General features: G+C 33.3%; 1 protein-coding gene across 2 annotated transcripts in view; it reads left to right on the forward strand.

The window, feature by feature from the left end:
- Positions 1 to 1,369: 1,369 nt before the first annotated feature.
- LOC129950221 (homeobox protein 4) overlaps positions 1,370 to 19,984 on the forward strand; it is a 77,172-nt gene continuing 58,557 nt past the window's right edge. Inside the window, exons 1-2 of one of the 2 annotated variants that reach the window (XM_056062074.1) lie at positions 1,370 to 2,299; positions 2,411 to 2,992. The gene's annotated coding sequence lies outside the window, so the exon portion shown is untranslated. Of the gene's footprint in view, positions 2,993 to 19,984 lie in introns of both variants that reach the window. The other variant, XM_056062073.1, reaches the window with a different exon arrangement.

Genomic DNA, 19,984 nt, shown 5'->3' on the forward strand with positions numbered 1-19,984 from the left:
CATTTCCATTTCAGTACCATTCTAAGACTTGGCTATCGAGTGCTTTCTCCATGTTTTTTCCTAAAATCTGTCTTTTTTGCGTGAAATTACATGAGCTACAACTTGAACTTTTAAAAAATGACAAAAGTTTTCAAGTCATTTAAATTTAACCCCACATTATAGACAACGTACTTTTCAGAGTGTTTTAAGGACGTTTAAATGAAGCTCCCACCAAAGTTCCTAAATACTTAGATAACCTTCCTCAACTAAAAGTGGTTTATACACAACAACAAAATGTAGCCTATTCTTCAGCTAAGTCAAAAATGTATCGTTAAAATAAGTTAAAAAAACCTTAATAAAATGAAACATTTTTCAATGATGTAGCCGAGCGTTTAAACATAACTAAATGACTGTTAATGTCATTATTTAATCAAAATTTATGATTCGTTTTCGTCTCACAAAATCCTAAAACTTAAAGCTTGTTTTTTCTTAATTAAAACACAAATTCAAATTACGTTTCTTCAATAAAAATATTAAACTAGTATGCCACAGCCTCAGCCTTAATCCCTGCCCTGATCATAAAAATAAATTCAATTTCAAAAAAAACATCAGACATTCAAAAAAAAAAAAAACACAGTGTTAATAATTTTATTTAAATGTCTTAAATTTATTGAATTAATTATTTTTGCGCAATTATCGCACTTAGTTAATTCTGAGTATCCGTAACTGTAATAAATAATTTACTTAATACGAATACGAGTGTGTATAACGAACGAAGGTGAGTTGAAAAAAGAGGAGGAAAAATAACACATTTCATGTAGCAATCCAAAACATACACGGCAACGGGGACCCAACCCCACCTTCTAAGCGCAAACACCTTTGAAGGCCATGCTCGCTGTCGCTGCTCGCCTTAACCACAATGACGAGAACATCATTCGATGTTGCCTTATAAGAAATAAAATCGACTCTCAGCGGCGGCGGCAGCGAACGGGCGTCAGCACTGAGCATCAGCACTCTCTGAGTCTGACTAGATCGAAGACTATAGACCTATTGAAAAGGGGAGCTTTTAGTCTCAAATCTGTTTCTGTAGACGAAATAATATTCTTCCTCATCATCATCTCCATTAGATCTCTGGCTCTCTGCGTCTCGTTAATAAGAAACATGTGATCGGAAAATAAACAGAGACTTCTCTGACGCTCTTCGTCAAGACTAGTCTCAAAGCTTTGCTTCCTACTCTCTGTTTACAAGCCGATTCTGCTCCAATTTGTGGTTTTTCCTTTGGAGCTCTTTTATGACTCATAGATGTTAAGAGAGCCCTTCCGTTCCGATGAGAAACTGTCTTGAAGCCGAGACTCAATTTAAAACCACATGGTAAGTGGCAAGCTGGCAAGCTGGCAAGCTGGCAAGATCAAGACAAGACGTAAGGCGGCTCTCACTCTCCCTAATTTCAATCTCTCTCGTGCATTTCAGAGTTGGGTGTGTTTGTATGCGCGTGCCTTGCCACGAACTCGTGGGCTGTGTTCGTCCATCCGCTGCCGCTCAGAAGCAGCAGCAGCTCTCGCACTTTTCAATGAACCAACGAACGACCGACGATGCTACGGTGGTGGAGCGATTTTTTACGATGACGCGGTGGCAGCGGCGGCGACGGCGACGGCACAACACAGCACCGCACAGCAGAGCACAACGATGCTGTATGGCTTGGATGCTTGGCTTGACTTGACTTGACTTGGTTATCTGGAGCTACTCTACTCTTGTTGTGTTTTTGTTCTGCTTTTATTTTTGATTTTGTTTTTGTTGGTTTTCTTTATGCCATGCACTTTATTGTAACAGTTTTATACAGTTTCTTATTCCTCCTCGCTTCTTTCTGCCGCAACCGCAATCGACCAACGAAACGACCAACTGATCGAGGCTTTTAACTGAAGCTGAAGTTGAAGTTGAAGCTGAGCCGAGGCATGTCTTTTTGAACTGCCCGCAACTTTGGGTATGCTAAAAAGTTACGATCGTTTTCAGTTCAGTACCTTAACTCGAACTTGTAGCAGACGACACTGTGTACGGATAACGGTGCACATGATGCCTTAAAGTGTTTCATTCGAGCCTTCTTTCGTCGTCGTCTTCCATCATTGAGCACATTGAGCGCAGCGCTGCTCAGCGTCTCCATCTATCGGAAGAGTCTCTGAGTCTCGAGTCTGTTTGTTGCCCGTTTGCTGGCCGTGTTTTTTTATTCAATTGCGATTTGATTATTGGAGCGGTTATCATCATCGCGCTTGTCAACGCGTGTGCAAGTAGTATAATAGCGCGCAGGATCAAAACAGAGCATCAGGTCAAACGTTTCGTTCTTTTCGTTTTCTTGTTGTTTATTTTTTTTTTGTTTTTGTTTTGGTTTTATTTTTAAATTTTATTTTTTGTTTTGTTATACTTTTTCCTGGAACAGGAAACGTTACTGGTTTCCGGTGAGTGTTTTGTGTGAACTAATAAGCAGCAAAACGGGAAAAGGATAATTGGTTTTCCTCTGGTTAATACCTTTCTCTGTTTTTTTTACAAACATGATTTAAGGATTTAAAAAATATTTCCCTCATTCCATTAACGAAGATGTCCTTTTTATCGTAACATTTTCAAACTGCCACTTGAAAAAAAAGTATTTGCTCAATAAACGTAGTTTTCGTTTTGTGATAATTGTTGGCAGATGAATCAGATCAGAAAAATTGCCACTAAAAATGTCATTGTGTGGAATTTAATTGTTTATATACGTGATGAAAATAAATTAACAAAAGTAAAATGAAATTGAAATAATAAAAAAGAAATAATCATAAAAATGCGAGGTACATAAAATAATTATGTGAATGAAAGTGAAAAATTAAATGTAATTAAAAAAAATAAGAGAAATTAATTTTGTAAATAATGTTTAGCGCTGATTAAGTTGGACAGCTCAGAAAAAAATCAATATTAATAAAACCCTCAAGGATATCATAGGCAAATTCAAATTGCTGGCTATCATCAATTGGACTCGGAAAAAGTAAGTAGTTTTTGTTTTCAGCTGAAATGTAAAACAAATTGATTTCCCGTCGGAAGATTTAATGCGAGGTTTAGATTAATGTTGGGTGTTACCTTAAACAATAAAGGTTAAAGTTTTGTTTTTGAAGAATCATTCTTATGACAATGTGTGAATTGTGATACGATCCTTGATGGACTGAGGTACAAAATTTGCAAAATAAAAACAAACTATTTACGTCTTTTTGAAAGGGTAATTTGTTCAGTGTTAAGATAAGTAACGAGTTATTAACCCGCAAAAAAGTTTCCAAAAAAATGAAGGATCAAGTATTTTAAAAAATACATTTAAAAATATTGGAATAGCTGAAAAATATTCTATAGTAATATACATTTCCAAATATGTTTCGCTAGAGTATGTTGATATTGGTCTTAACTCCTTAACTAAACTGATTTCGCGCCTTTAAATCTGAATCAGGAAATGAAATGATTCAATTTGTGTTTTAAATAGCTACTTTTCATTGATTAAAAAATGTTTGAAATAAATTCAAAATTTCTACTATATTGTTTTTTTTTTTTTTTGGTATTAAAACCCTTAATTTTGCTATTGGTGCCACGAAGATAGCATTGACTTAGTAAACTCACGAAACTCACGTATTCAGTTAAAATAAAATAGAAAATTTAAATAATCCAATTGATGTTTCTTTTAAATAAAGTACATTAAGCTTATTCAAGTTTTAAATAGGAATATAATATGTATGAACCATAAGCACCATTTTTTTTCTCTAATATTAGTATCAATTTTCTGTAACTTTTAAATAAATAGGAACTTTGGGACTTCATAAAAAAAATTATTATAGTTATTATATGAGGTAACCTTAAACAATGAACTCCGTTTCAACTTTCGAGAAAGCAAATACCTACTCAATTAAAATCTGTGTCTTTTCACCAAATTTTTATCTGAAAAATAAGTTTGGAAAGTTAAAAAACAAATTGAAATTGTTGTCTTTTAAGATAATTAATTGCTTTAATTTAAGTTTTCAAATAAGTTATATTGTTTCATTACTTTTAAAAACGATTGTATCAGACTTTTTTTAACATTTAACACCTAATGTACAATTTAAAAAAATATCATTCATTGTTAAACTTTAAAATACAAAATGAATTTCAAAATCTATTAATTATTTCGGCATTTTTAAACCCATATATAATTTTGTAAAGGGTTTTTAGTCCCCATTTCAGGGGAAGACATTTCTATTTTTAATTTAGTAACATTTATTTTGAACTCGAAATCGTTATAAAATTTCTTGCAAATAAAATTTCAGCAATACCATTTTTAAAGTTATTTAACATAACAGAATAATTTCTTCAGAAAAGGGCGCAAAGATGTTTTGTAGTGAAAAACAAAATAGATTATTTTGAAAATTTTGTATTTCACCTAAAAAAACACACAAATTACTATAATTATTGAATTAATTTGAAATTGTGAAGAACGAAAATGAAAATTAATGAATTAAAAATTGAAAATGAAAAAAAGGAAATTCAGGAATCATTTTAAAATCCGTGATATATGAATCGAAATGCTGTATTTTAAAATGCTGTAAGGCCAAAATTCTGTGTAATACTGTATGATCATGTATGGTCATAAAAATACTGTAAGTTTAAAATACTGTAACTCAAAATGATGTATTGTCAAAATACTGTTTTTTAAAATACTTTCTCTATTTAATACTGAAAGCAACCTTATATTTGCACATACTTTAAAACATCAACGAAATGCACCAACACTTGAAAGTTTTGACGGATTTATTTATTGATTTTGTTAAAAAAAAACTAACGTTAGAACTTAAAACTAATATTATATTTATTCTTAGATTTATAGATTTGCAATGCTGTAAGCAATTTGAAAAAAGCTAAACTAGAGTGTTGAAAAAATTTACTATGAAGGTTTTACTTTTAAAATCATCGCTTACGTAATATACCAAAAACTAATACTTGCTGTAAACTGAGATCAATTAGTTGAGGAGACTGTTTTTACTATAGTTCTCGTCTGCTTTATGTAGGACATAAGGGAACTTGTCTTCTAATACTTGAACGGCTATAAATTAAGTTAAATTGTTCCAAAATTGATGGTGATATGACTGACTTATTGATTATTTTATAAGGCGAATGTACTCTCTGTGTTTAGAAAGCGATGGCAGATTTTTGAGCGTGAGCCTATGACTGTATAGTGGAAGTTCGAGCCTATTGGACCATGGGACGAAAGGGAGTCAGAAGCACATGAATCTTCTTTGTACTCCTTCTATTCTGTTTATATGGACTGTATAAAAGGGAGCCCAAATTATGCAGCCATATTTAAATCTAGGTCTTACAAATGTTATATAAAGAAGTTTAAGAATATAAGGGCCGCGAAAATGATTTCAAACCCGTTTTATAAATCCGAGTGTCTTATTTGCTTTTTTAATACTATAGTCATAATGATTTGTAAAAGTTAATTTTAAGTCAAGAATAATACCTAGGTCAGAGAAAGTAGAGATTTCAGTCAAATAAGAAGAGTCTGATTGATAATTGAAAGTCAAAACATTTTGTTTGGATGGAAAACACATTGATTAACATTTGTCTATGTTTACTAAAAGCTTATTTATAACACCATTAAGTCGTCAAATGAGTCAATACGTTTCAAAATTTTAAAGTCATCAGCGTAAAATAAAACAGATGAGTGTTTTATAATAGAAGGTCATTCGTTAACGTACAAAATAAACAATAAAGGGCCTAAGAGGCTACCTTGTGGTACGCCAGATTTGGTATAAAAAAAAATATGATGACCGCTCATTTCTACAAAACTACGCTGTATGATCTATTAAATAAGTACGACGAAACCCACCAACATTTTTTTTCGTGAAAACCTTGGGATTTAAGTTTGGAAGTTAAAGTTTTATGGCACAATTTATCAAAGGCCTTACTGAAGTCTGTGAAGACATAGTCACCTTGTTTCCGTTTTTCAAAAGAATCTTAACAAAAAAAAACTGAAATGAAACAACAAACTGGTTTTAAACAAACCCATGTTGACGATATAACTTTACAAATAATGGACTCAAATAGACGGACAGTTGTGCAATGATACGATCATTTTTTATTTCATATTTTTACTACCCTTTTTATGTATCGGTGTTATGTACGAACTCTTCCAAATTTTAGTAAAAATTGAAGATTCGAGCGATTCATTGAAAACAATAGAGGGTAGGATAAATAGGATGCTCATTTTATCTAAATATAAGAAGGTACAATATCTGGAACAGAGCTATAACAAACGTCAAGTTTTGAAGCTTTGCGAACAATTTCATCTTCAATGACTAATTGAATTAAAATGAGGGAAATTTTGTGAGAGAGCCAATGACTTAGGCGTTTAAAAGGAGTTCGCTACTTCCAAAACATCTTTGAAAAAATTTGCAAACATATTTGAAATTTTTTCAGAGTCATGGCTGAGTTCGTTGTTGAAAGACATCTAATTATTAAGTGCAATTATTAAGAAAAAATTATTATTTTGTGTTTATTAATTCAAAAATCGATGTATCTCGTAGGTACATAATTTATTATTCAAGTGAGTCTAGTAAAACATTATGGTAATGAAAATTATTGTGATGTATTTTCTAAAAAAGTTTTCAAGATTCTAAATTTCAAAATCCAGAATTTTAAAATACAGAATTTTGAATTAAAGAATTTTGTTCATACAGTATTTTGTTCAGTATTTTTAATGGAGTATTTTTACCCCCAACCTATATTAACCCTGAGAAAATAAATTATTTTAGTCTGAAAAGGAGCATAAATATTCTTTGCAGAAAAGTGTTATGAAGAAATCACATTAAAACATTTACTTATTTATCAGTACCCAAGAAGTTTTTACATTTGAAAAGTAAATAGAGAATTTGAAACATTTAACTTCCAGAAAACCCCATTGTCGGCGGAGCATTCGTGCAGTACAGCTTAAGAACGAATCTCTTTACCACAAAAAATTACCAAAATTGGCCCGAATTAAGATAAAATGAACTTTTGAATATTCTGTTTTATGAAACGTAAGCAAGTAGAAGCGCTTAAAATTAATACAAATCTTGGACACATACAAATAATACAAATTTTTATTTATTCATATCATTTTTAATGTCTTTGGAAACAAAGTTACTTAAGTCAAAGTTGTCTGAGGAAAAACATTATAAAACCCAAAATACCTTTGAATGTATTACTGTCACCTTTTCCTCAAATCAATTTTTGTGTAGCTAACTTTTAAAAAGACTTAAACGTAACCATCAACCTAAGGTAACAAAAGCATTCAAAGAATTTGATTGTTTGATATTTTCAGACTCTCTTTATGTGTATGCAACTTTATAATTGAGATAAAACATAAAATTTGGTAAATATGAATTATTTTTTTTTTAAAATCTGCGTTTTTAGTTTCAATAATTTTGTTCACCAAAATTATTTGAAAAATGTTATCAAAAATTGAATATAAAAATTTATTTGTGTAAATATTAAATACCAATTCAATCTTCCACCAGTTTATCAAATATCTCAATTTGTCTTATGAGTAAGGGTTTTAAATAAATAATGTTTGTTGCAAGTCTATTTTGGAAGTGGTCTCATTTCCCTTTGTGATATATTTTACATTTTACATTTAACTTTTACTTTTTTAAGTTTATATACAAATTAAACAAAATGTTGTACATCTGTTTTGGTATTCTCTTGAAAATGTTTTGTTAAATTAAAAACCCAAACAAACTTATATTATTAAGAAATTTCCCCTCAAGAACTTAAAATAAATTACAAATGTTTCCACGCAGTTAAAAAACCGATAAAATCATAATAAATTCGTTTATCTACGACTACTTGATTGGTCATCTTGTGTAAACAAATCACTATAGAATGACAGGAAGTCATCAAAACACCCAATAAAGAATTTTTGTATGTTTTGTTTTCTTTAATTCATTTTTATTGGAACTATAAAAGATACACTTCATAAACAGTAGCAGCAACTGGTTTAGAATAACTTATGTATGTCAAGCGGTCAATTTTCTTAATGATGATCTTCAAAGTGATAAGTTTACATGACTCACATGTTGCTTTATTCAAGGAGTTTTAAAATTAATGCAGAACACCGCATCGAAGCTAAAACAAAACTATTTTAATATTTCTTGGTTTTTTAAATCAATAATTCATACTTTAATAAGAATTACCGTTTTCTTACTGATTTCTTTACCTTTTTTTACCCCTCCCAATAGATCAGCTCTTTCATTTTTAATGAGTACTTTAATTATTTGTTTTATTTTATAATTTGCTAAAATTTCTCTTTCTAATTCAAAAAACAAAATCAATTTTATTGGAAAAATCAAGGGTATTACACTCATGATAAATATTAAAGCCTATAATGGGCGTTCCAAGTAGGCTAAGTAAATTTCGTAATATGTAGGTATTCGCCTTGTATCATAAAAGTTTGAGAAAAGGCTAATAACTTCCATCGGATTATGATGATGATCATTTCTTTGGTATACTTATTGGTTATACAAAATTAAAGAGGCTTTCAATATAGATACACATGTAGTATGGAAATACCAGTAGGCTTTGCTAAAATGCCCTTAGGATAGAGGCTTGAATCATCAAATATGTTATAGGTTATAGGTACATACCTAATTGTTACTTTTTACTAAATTTGCTCAATTTTGAAATGGATTTTGCAACATATTTTTTTAATTGATTAAAAAGTTTATTACTTGAAAGTAAATTTTTATAAGTAGTTTCATTGTTTTTAGGTTAATAAGGTTCCATTTTAAATCTATTTAGTTTTCTATGGAACCAAAGCCAACATTGTAATAATTTCTAATTCCAAAATTTAATGATTCCGCATTAAAAGTAGAAATTTAAATACATGGACACAAGTTCTAATTTATTCAGCAAAACCCTCAGTCTTTTTTAATAAGCCACAAAGTAAAAATTATGCGTTTGAACAACTTTAGGAGTTTGATAAACTTTATGAGTTTGATAAACTTTATGAGTTTGATAAAATTTATGAGTTTGATAAACTACAAAATAATTGACTTCTGTGTTTCTGAAAACTTAAACTTATATTATTAAACTAAAATCAAAATTCTATTGTAGGATAGTTAAGCTTTGTGTTTCCATGGAGAAATCTTTTTGATTCTTGTTTTCGCATTCAATTCAATCTTTACTCGAATTTGAAAACAAACTGTAAGAGTCATTTAGGATTTTTCTCAGAAAGACGCTAAGAAAATCGAAAATCCTTGGTAACATTTGTAATTTCATTTTTTCGCACGAAATTTTTTTAAAATCTGTATATGTACTTTGCATCAATCTCAAAAATATACCTGACTCAAGATCAGGACATTAGGCCATTCTTATCAGCGTTTTTTTTTGTTTAAAAACTACTTTCTGAAAGTTCTGAAGTGAAAGTATATAATTTACATTGAAAGCTTGAATCTTGATTTAGAATAATTGTGGGCAGTTTTATAGAACTTCTAATCGATTTTCTCAAATTCACACCTAACCTAAATTCCATCAGAAGAGTTCGTTTTTCAACACCTTGACCATTTCTATAGGCACCATGCTATTAAATTGATTCAAATTAGATACAAGGAAGATTTCTTCCCGCAGGAGTTCGCCATAATCCACTCGCCTCCTCCGCTGATCCGTATACAGTCTACATACACGCTAATGCTTATTATTACCATAAAAACTATTCTGTATGCATAAAATTTTAATGTCAATAATTTGCAGTGAAAATTGCTTGAAAATTTACCACTGCTTGCAGCATGCAGCATCACACAGAAGAAGGAAGACAACGAAATAACAAAAACACAAAAAAAAAGTAGGAACGCGCGCGTCAGTTGCCTGTTTACTCAAGCAGCAGCCACCCACCCCCATGCCATGCCATCAGCAAGCAGTGTTTGCCGCGCTTCATGTGCCATGCAAATCGATTTAAAAGAAAACTAAAACGAAGGCTCCTATAAGCTTTTGTTGGTCTTTTGGTCGCTGGGATTGAAACTGGGACTGCGGGGACTTCTATCTTTGTTTGCGGTTTGTCCTCTTGGCCCGACTAAAATCTCCGATGTTCGCATAGTCATTGCATAGTCTACTTCGACTGAACGATATTAAAATGTCTTTGGTCCCATTTCAAGACTCTATTTTTTTTTTGTTATCTTCTAGTTTTTCCTTCTTGCTCATTTTGGTGTAACATTTCCTTGTTGATCCACCGAGTACCTATACCGCATGCTGCAAGTAGTGAGTTGAGTCCAAAACCAAATTGTGGTCGATATAGCTGATGCCACAATAAAGCGGACATCGAGTATATTGTGCTTGGAGTACTTTTGAAAGTCGTTCACATTCTTCCCCATTACAAGACGCCCGAAAGAGCGACTCGACAGACGTGACGGACGGACGAAAGGACGGACGCTACGTCTCAACGATCACAATCGACGAATGTAACGTATCACTGAGTATCTGTGGCAAGAAGATTCAATTAACCAAAAATCTCGATCTCCATGTTGTAGTGACGTATTGTAGGAGATGCCACCAACCCAGACTAGGTACACAATGCAGCACATGCAAATTTTCCACCTCACCTCCTTCTCGTCGTCACCGCCTCAATGCACTGTTTGAAATGTGTGCTCTACCAAGGCGTACATTTTTATTTCAAACCAACAACGACAACGACGAACAACGATGACGACGACGACGTCCTACAACATGCCACATACATTGCTGCAGAAAGGAGCGAAAAGTTTCCGCTTTGTGCTCGTCAAGATCCACTTGGGGAGTTTTAATGCGACGACGCCATTGCCATCGCCATTCCTAACAAGCAATTGTACCCATGCCACAAATGACTTCTAAGCAGTGGTAGCGCACATCACTAGCACGTGCTAAGAGACCTGAGACTAAGACGAGCTCAGTATAGTAAGTATGAGTATTGAGTATGTCCCGTCCCGATTCCGACTACGACTCTGATTCCTATTCCGATGTGATGCATATGCCTTGGCCAATGCAATCCAAGTGCATAATGTGCCGTACTTATCCGCCGCCATTAGAGACACACCATTATTTGATAGAGCACGGTATGCACGCGCTCGCGTTAGCGTTAACGTTAGCGTTAGCGTTCGCGTTCACTATCCGTATCATTATTATTATTGTGGCGTACTCGTTCGATGTAGACCAAATAAACAAATAAATAAGCATCAACATCAAATCGGTGCACAGTGGGGCAATTCATGTGAGATGTGATTAAAAATAAGTAATACGTTTTAATGAATCAACTTCTATTTTTGAAAATGTTATAGGCTTCCGTACAAAAATGACATTTTTTGAATTTAAAAAACACCTTTTTGTTGAAATATCACTGTTTTGTTTTACAACAAAAAACGGTTAAAATTTAAACTAAAATGTGTAAAATATGGACCTAAACCTCTATTAACCTTTACCCAAATAAAAGTTAAAATACAAATTTATTATGTTTCGTCTAAATTGAACCACTGTCGAGCGCATTTTAGCAAATCACTATTCGCGCAATCGGTTCGGGACATTCAGAGCAACGACGATGATGACGATTAAGCTGGCATAAACTTTGAGGACAAAGAGAAGTGAGGTTAACAGGAATTGTAAATCTAAGGTGAGCTAGAGAAGTTTATAGGTTTATGTCTGTTGGGCGTTCAGTTTTCAATTGCCTTTTTATTTCCCTCACTGCTTTTAACTTCAACTTCAGCTTCAACTTTAGCGTTCAATACTGAAAGTTTGTCGTCGTTGTCGTTAAAACATAGAAAAAAAGTGTCTAGCTCAGAAGTTGTAGAAAGAGATCAACTGCGCTGCGTCGTCGGCGTCTTCGTAGTCGTTCGGTCATATCGCTTATTAAATTATATTTGTGTATACCTGAATGTGTACACATATGTCAGTTTTGACATTGCTGGAGGCGACCGGCATTGTAGACTTTATACTAACGGAGTATGCATAGTGTACACACGCGCAGACCACTCCATAGTTAATGACTGCTGATGGTTATTCTAAAAAATCATTTTACAATAAATCAAAATGTCCAGAAATCAGTGCGGGGCAATGCGGTACGGCGATGTGGTGCATTGACAACGAAGACTGTGTGGAGCTTCAAGTTGGGCAGTTAGTAGACGCCTTGCACTGGATTTTAATTAACAAACTCATATCTAAGCAATTTAAATAAAATCGAAAAACGAGTAAAGTGCTCAATGCTAACGCACGAGGTATTTCGTCTTATTTTTTTTTTGTTTGTTGTTGTTGTGCATGACTTGGTTGTCCTTCTTTAAAGTGACACCAGAGTATAAGCAAAAGTTAAATGAATTTTCAATAGAAATAAAACTTATGTTTATTAACAATAAGAATTCCAAAGAAATTAAGTTATTAACATAAAATCAAAAACATCAAACAATCGAGAAAAAAAAGAGTTCGCAACTCAGCTCTTTTGTTTTGTACTCGTAGTTTGATGTATTTCTTGGAATAACAGTTTTTTGTCAATAAAAATGTGGTTTTGTACCTCAAATATTCTGGGTTAAGATTGATACTCGTAGCTGTTTCTTTTCCCCCTTATCTTAGAGAAGGAGCTGTTCTTATTTTTCTTAAAGTTTAAACAAAGCTGGAGCATTTGGAAAATAAGGTAGAGTTTAAAAAAAGATTCCAGTGGACGTCAGTTCACTGTTTTGAATATAAGAACAGAAAAGGAATAAACAAAGTTGGATAAATCATTCCGCATTCTTGATGTGCGGCTGAAGAAAGAATCTCTTTACTTAACAGCATAAATAAAAGTCTGAAATAGAGTTTAAGGGGAAATTTGATAAACTTTTTGAAAGTGCGAGTATTTTACAGAATTTTGAATGTATGTCATTACTTTGACATTTTATTTTAGGCGAATGAAAGTGTTCTAAGTGTCATTAAATTCATAACAGACAGATCAGATCAGTGACAGTGACAGTTACACCACCTTCATAAGAAAATCTCATTTTAGCTTTATTATTTCTAAAAAATCAAATGGACTGTATCTGACAGAAAATGTCGTCAATTTGCTTGCATAAAGTTGTTTGGAAGCGCTTAGATATTAATTTATTCATTTTTTTCCAGTTTCAAGTTTGATATTGATTATTCTTCCTGTTTTCTCATAAACGATCTTAAGGCAAAAAACCTAATTTCAACAATTAATTTAATTATAATATTATTCTTTTTGTTACATTTTATTTTATTACGATTCAACTTAACTCAATCACTATCAGTAAATAAATAAAAATTATTGCTCTTTATGTATGATGTGACCAACCATCGTCATCTCGCTAATAACGAACGAGCGGAAGAGCATCACGTAATTCTGTTTACAGAGTACCTTCGGTTGAGAAATGTAATTGAGCCACAGGAAAACCGCAATATGTACTCTTCAGTGTTTACATGAACAAAGATTATCAATCTGCTCACAAGTACCTACATAAATGTACATAGTTTTACTTTCCTTCACATGAACATAGACTATACATACGTTTAATTTATATATGGAGCTCCATAAAAGCCGATCAACGCATTTAGTCAAAGCAGTCAACGTTAGCGTAACGTTAAAAAAAAAACGATGCGGCGGACGCGGCATATGGAGCACTTTCACTTTATTTTGCGGTATTTCATCTCCTTCTCTAATTCCATCCAGAGCATCTATATAGAAACACCACATGTAGCTATGTGAATGGATATTAGTCCACAATCTTGTTTTGCTATGTGACTATATGTGTCTTGTATATACTTATGTTTATTTGCTTGCAATAATAAATCCAAAATTAATTTATCAGCTCAATGAATCATTGTGCCTCTAAACTTAAACCTGATCCAAACGGATGTGCAAGGAGACGATGGTATTTGCTAGGGAATACCATGGCTGACATGATGGCTGTAATTAGATTTGGGGAATTTTCAACTCATTATCTACACTTAAGACCAACAAAACGCATTAAAGCAACAACCAACATACACAAAAACATTCATCTTTACAAACTCCAGCAGTGGCTAGCTAGAGCTGAAGCTAGAGCGTTTGAAAAATGCTATGTGCTTGGGCATTTTGTCCAAAGTAGCCTCTTACCGCAATAAATGTGTGTGGTTATCTGGATTATACGAAGGTGATTCTCTTTGCGTGTCTGATTGATTGGCTAATACACGCACTCTTTAAATTCAAAAATCTCCGAACAAGTGCGTAACTGACCCCGTTTCAGCTCAAATTGGCATAGAAGACCATCAACAAAAATACTCCTAACAATAATAATAATCTGAGTCAATTATTTATTTCTTTTTCGTATTTTCAATGAAAAAAGTGCAAAACACCCTAAAATACAAAAATAAAAGAAAACATTTAAATTAGAGCAGCATTTTGTGTGATGAAAGCAAACAACTTTGTGCTGCTTCTTTATGAAATTGACAGGTAAATTATTTCAAGATGAATTTGTACTTTCGAACCACACTGTAATACAATTTCGTTGTTATTTTGTCGGCTTCTTTTCGGATGCCCGTAATGGTTTCAATAGATGACCATTTTTGGCCTCCGGCAGTGGCACATTGTACAAGATATAAGAAAAAAGCAAACTTGCGTAAGAGAAGATTTTCTTAGCTTTGTGGGCACTTTAACTTTTTTTTCTTATAAATTTGTATTTTTTTGTGATGCCACCACATATTAAAAGAGGAAACAAATCATGAAGAAAAATATTAGCCCTCCAAATTGTTGAAATTATTTCTTTCGTGAGGAATCACATTTATTACAATTTATATAGTTCTTGTTTTTTGTTGTATTTTCTTCCATTTGTCGATTACGGGGTGTTTGGATGTGTAATTGGAGCAATGTTTTTGAAAGCCAAACTGATGAGGACAGGTTTTTAAATTTTTTAAAACTGCTTCAAAAGTTTAAGAAAAAAAAAACGAGAGCAATAGATTAACGAATTGAGGTGCTCCCCTGAATCAACAAAATTACATATTATCGACAAGAAAGTCAACATAATTGGCATTGCGAGGGGATTTGACGTAAAACATTGATATAAGTGCCAAAGAGAATGTACATTATATTAATGACCTTGAATAAAAAAGAAACCAAAATTTAAAAAAAAAATTATTATAGGATTGTTGGAGCTACTTAAAGATGATATTGGTCTTTGTTTATTTTGCAAAATTAATCGCATTGGTACAAATATTTTGACTTATTGCCAATTCAGTTAAAATAATGAGTGTAATATTTTTTGATGATAATGGTAAAGTGAAGAAAGCGGAATAATTTTAAAATTATTGTCAATTATTTTATTAACAACAATTTGGTATGGTAGGCTGAGCTTCAGTTAAATTTCGTTGAAATATTTTGTACCTTAATACGCTTCTTAATCTTGATTATATATGAATGCTGCTTAGAATCTACGTCAAATCAGAAGGCATAAACCAAAAAGGATATAAAATGTTTCATTGAGACATATGGAGTTTTTAAATACTCAATTATTTAACACAAAGTTAAGGTTGGCTAAATAATTTAATCGGATGTTAAAAGCTTGAGTAAATACTAACATTATACAACTTTGATTTTTTAACCTTCTTTCTATTTTTGTACAACACTCGTTATGTTCTATAGAAGACAGATTTGATAGCATTTAAGATTTAAAACCCCGTTTCAAAACATACAAACATTGAAGAAGGCTTTCAATTGTCCTTAGCTTCTTTAAGTTCAAAAACCACAGACAAACTCATCAAACAATATTAACTTAGTTAGTTAATTAGTTTTATTGACTTCAAAAGATACAAGAACAAAACATTTTATTCTTAATTGTGAGATTACACAAGTCCTTAAATGGTCTACCATATTTTAATTTATGTGTACGAACAAAAGCTAATTAGATACAATTTTATAATTTCAAACTTTAAAACCCTCAAAATTTTCCTCAACGAAAAGTGTTCAATGGGATTTCATACAGAAGGTCCTAACCTAGTTCTCCAAGAAGAAGGTCGTTTCTTGTTAACCGAGTTTATCTATTCCAAAATAGCGCTTTCGCACACATCTTCGCGTTCCTTGCGATTGCATAAATTGCACAACATTGGCAATTCTGGAAGGTGAGGAATGTAGTTTAAATTTATGAGTTTACCTTTTACTTGAAATAACAAGCTGATTTTTTGTGTACTGTTTTTGGCCAAGGTGTTGTGGTTCAAGAAATGGTTAACTTTACTTAGTAAGATCTGCAAATAGATGCCTCAGCTTCACTCATAAACTTATCGTACATCATGCTGCCGACTTTTTTCAACAAGTCATCAAAAGTAGTACCCGTGACATGATGGTTAGTGCGTTATACTGTCATGCGAGTGGTCTTGGGTTCGATCCCTGCCTGTGCTGCTTTTTACAAGTACACTGCCTCTTGCGAGGAATTGACAAATTCTCCAAGAGTAATTCTTGTCATGAAAAAGTGCTTTCTTAAATTAGCCGTTCAGGTTCGGCATATAAATTGTAGGTCCCCTCCAACCCTGCAATTACTCGCACACAGCTATGGTTGAGAGTTGTAAGTCACTAGGCCCTGGTTCACTACGGACTGTTGCGCCACCCAATCTATTTATTTTTTTTTTCATCAAAATTCAACTTAAATACCTCGATAGTTTCGTCTGCTGATATTTTTTTCCACTCTTTAGCAAACGACACTTCACAATCGATACTATTCGTACTATTCGCGGAATTCTTTCATCACCCATCGCCAAATATCTTGACACGTAGTTGAAATTAATTTAAGTGTGTCTAAAAAAAAGGGTGCTATTCCTGTTTCAAGATGTAACATATAGTTGGGCGTCGTACTTTGCAACTTGAAAGTACTTTTAACAAAAAAAGGAGGAACTTTTCCTCAGCTTCTAACGATCGATACCTCCATACTTGCGCTCCGTAAAACAGTATTGCAATTGCGGTAGCTCGAAATACTTTGTGTTTAGCTACGTGCTTAATCATTTGAATATTGAATGAATTAAAATTTAGTTCCAGGCAAGTTTTTAGAAGAGAGTTTTTCATATAAAAATTAATCAGAATTTTAAGATGTAAGATTATACACAGTTTTCCATTCTACAGTTTCAAAAGTAACCGTAAATAAAACACATATAAAATATTTATTTTCATGATATTTTTCATTTTATTATAAAGTTTGAACGTTAAAATAAATGTGAAACACTGCATCTATTAAATGAACACCACGTGATTCTTTTGGCGTCATTTTCGATAGCTCTATGACACTTACTTCCCGGTATCTCAGATTTAGAGGTAGACATCGAAGGTGCTTTTAACAACGTGGACACATCTGCAATCACACCTGCACTAATATCTCTAAATGTAGAGAATTCGCTTCTACCAGCAGAATAATTAACTCAAAACTAGGCAATTCTTCTGGTAGACGATTCTTTAGTAGAAGGACACCGCAAGGTGGTGTTCTATCCCCTCTCATCTGGAACATAGTGGTGAATGAAATCCTAACTAGTCTGTATGCGGAGGGTTTCAGAGTGATAGCCTATGTGGACGACGTTGCTATAGCAGGTTCAGGAAAGCATCTTAACACCCTAAAAGAACTCTTACAAAATGCCTTAGACAGACTAATTCTTTGGGCTGATCGGTGTGAACTGGGTGTTAACCCACCCAAAACCGATCTGGTCTTATTTTCGAGGAGATACATAATTCCATTTGTCAACCCTCCCTATATAAAAGAAATCCAATTAAAATTCGCAAACGAGGCTAAATACCTGGGTCTTGTCTCAGATAAAAACTAAATTGGAAACGCAACGTACAGGAAAGAGTCAAAAAAGGTACTGTAGCTCTCTTTTCTTGCAAAAAAGCTATTGGTAATAAATAGGGTTCACAACCCAGAATCACGCATTGGCTATACACATTTTAATGTACGGTGTGGCAGTATGGTGGACTGCTTTAGAGAAAGGTATAAACAGGGATAAGTTCAATAAAGTCCAACGTTCAGCTTCCCTATGTATAAGCGGATTGCTTCGCACGACCCCGTCTGCGGCACTGGACACCTTACTTTACCTAACAACACTTGACATATTTCGCAAACATATAGCAGCAAGCTCTGCTATTCACCTCAAACCTTCGTCGCAGTGGACTTACAACAACATTGGCCACTCCGTCATTCTTAAGTATTTAGAATCAATTCCAAAGCACACAGACTACACTTTCCCCCGACAGAAACTTCCAGATTTCTATACCTACCAGTTCTTTTTGGGAGGATAGGACATTCTTGGAGGATGTGTCAATCCATTTTTACTTAATCCATTTTTACTGAAATTAAGTCTCTAATTCCACCTTCCCAATCATTGTAGCGTCTTTCCAGCGGAACTTTTGGCGATAAAGGAAGTCTTGTCCTGGCTTAAAAAAAAAAGTGATATCAACATCTGAAACCCATATTTTCTCAAATAGCAAGGCCGCTATCAAATCTCTGGACTCTGTCTCTACAAACTCTATAACAGTCCATAACTATCAATCATCTTTAATGGAGATGGCACAACAGTTTAATATTCACCTTTGCTGGGTGCCGGGCCATAAAGACATTCCAGAAAATTGTAAGTTAGATGAACTTGCCAGGAACGGTACAGTACCACCATCCTACCACGTTTGGCACGTACTGGCATACCAATCGCTACTTGTAAACAGCTACTAATGCAAGACTCTATGAAGAGGGCAGGCACTAGGTGGAACAACATCGCCACGTGTCAAGTCACATAAAACATCTGGCCAACACTGGATTTAAAACGTTCGAGGTGCTTGCTCTCTCTTAGCAGATCACCCATAAGCTCGATTATTGGTGTCATAACCGGACACTGTCTAATAGGAAATCACGTCACGAGACTAGGCGTAATCTCAAATGACTTTTGCGAAAGCTGTACGGACGAGGAAGAAACAGGTCTTCATCTTCTCTGCACATGCCCTGCTCTGGCTCAAAAACGCAAGAATTACCTTGAAGAATTCTTCTTTAACGATCTACATCATATCAGTATAATCAGCCCCTCACGTTTTGTAAGGGACTCAAACTGGTTCCATTGAACTTAGGAGGAAGCCTCAATCATCACAATGGGCCATTTCCATCTTGAACAGCCACTATAACCTAACCTAACCATGCAAAAATTAACAGTTATACAAATTTCCACGGTATCAATGTGTCGTTATCTTATTTCAAAGGTTTTTAAATCCGTTTTCTTAATAAAATCAGAAAATAAAAACTTGGAAATTGCCAATCTCAGGAATACTAATCCTTACACAATGACTTAAAAGTTCAGCCTTAGTAGATTCCGCCAGTTTAATTGACCGCATTACTTTTTCTCATTCTAATTTGATGATACTAAGTTATTAACTTTAATGTATTAAACTTTTCCATTTAAATTTCACCATCTTGAAAGCCCTTTTGATGTTAATCAGTTGTGTAAAATTTCGAAAAACACTAAATTTTAAGTGAACGCAAATATAACATAATTATACATTAGACCCATTTCCAATAAAAAGCCTATGGGAGTCCCTATCTCTATCTCTGTATTTAGAAAGCTTTCTCACCAATATTTGATTATGATGCTGATAATAAAATAATGGATTATGTCTTCATAATAAATTAAATGAAATTTCCTAAGTACTAAAATGCCCATATTTATATTGCTTATGGATTATTTTTATTTCATATCTATTTTAAGACTTGTTATAAGTGTTTCTTTTTTCTCAGTTTTAATCGATTCTAATAACATCTATTACGACTACGACTAATGGGGATGGGGCTTGTAAGTTCATTGAAACCGAGAAAGTTATTTATTAATACATTTTTTTTGTAAAGAAGATTTTCGCATCATTCCATTACCAAACCATCAACATTACCACGATCAACGATCGACGACAGAAGAGTGAAAATGTCAGCATATCATAATGCCAGAGCTCTTGTTAGAGTTGTGGCAAAAGGCGCATCACTTAAATTGCACTTTTGCTTTT

This window comes from Eupeodes corollae, chromosome 3, assembly GCF_945859685.1.
Source record: "Eupeodes corollae chromosome 3, idEupCoro1.1, whole genome shotgun sequence".
NCBI lineage: Eukaryota > Metazoa > Arthropoda > Insecta > Diptera > Syrphidae > Eupeodes > Eupeodes corollae.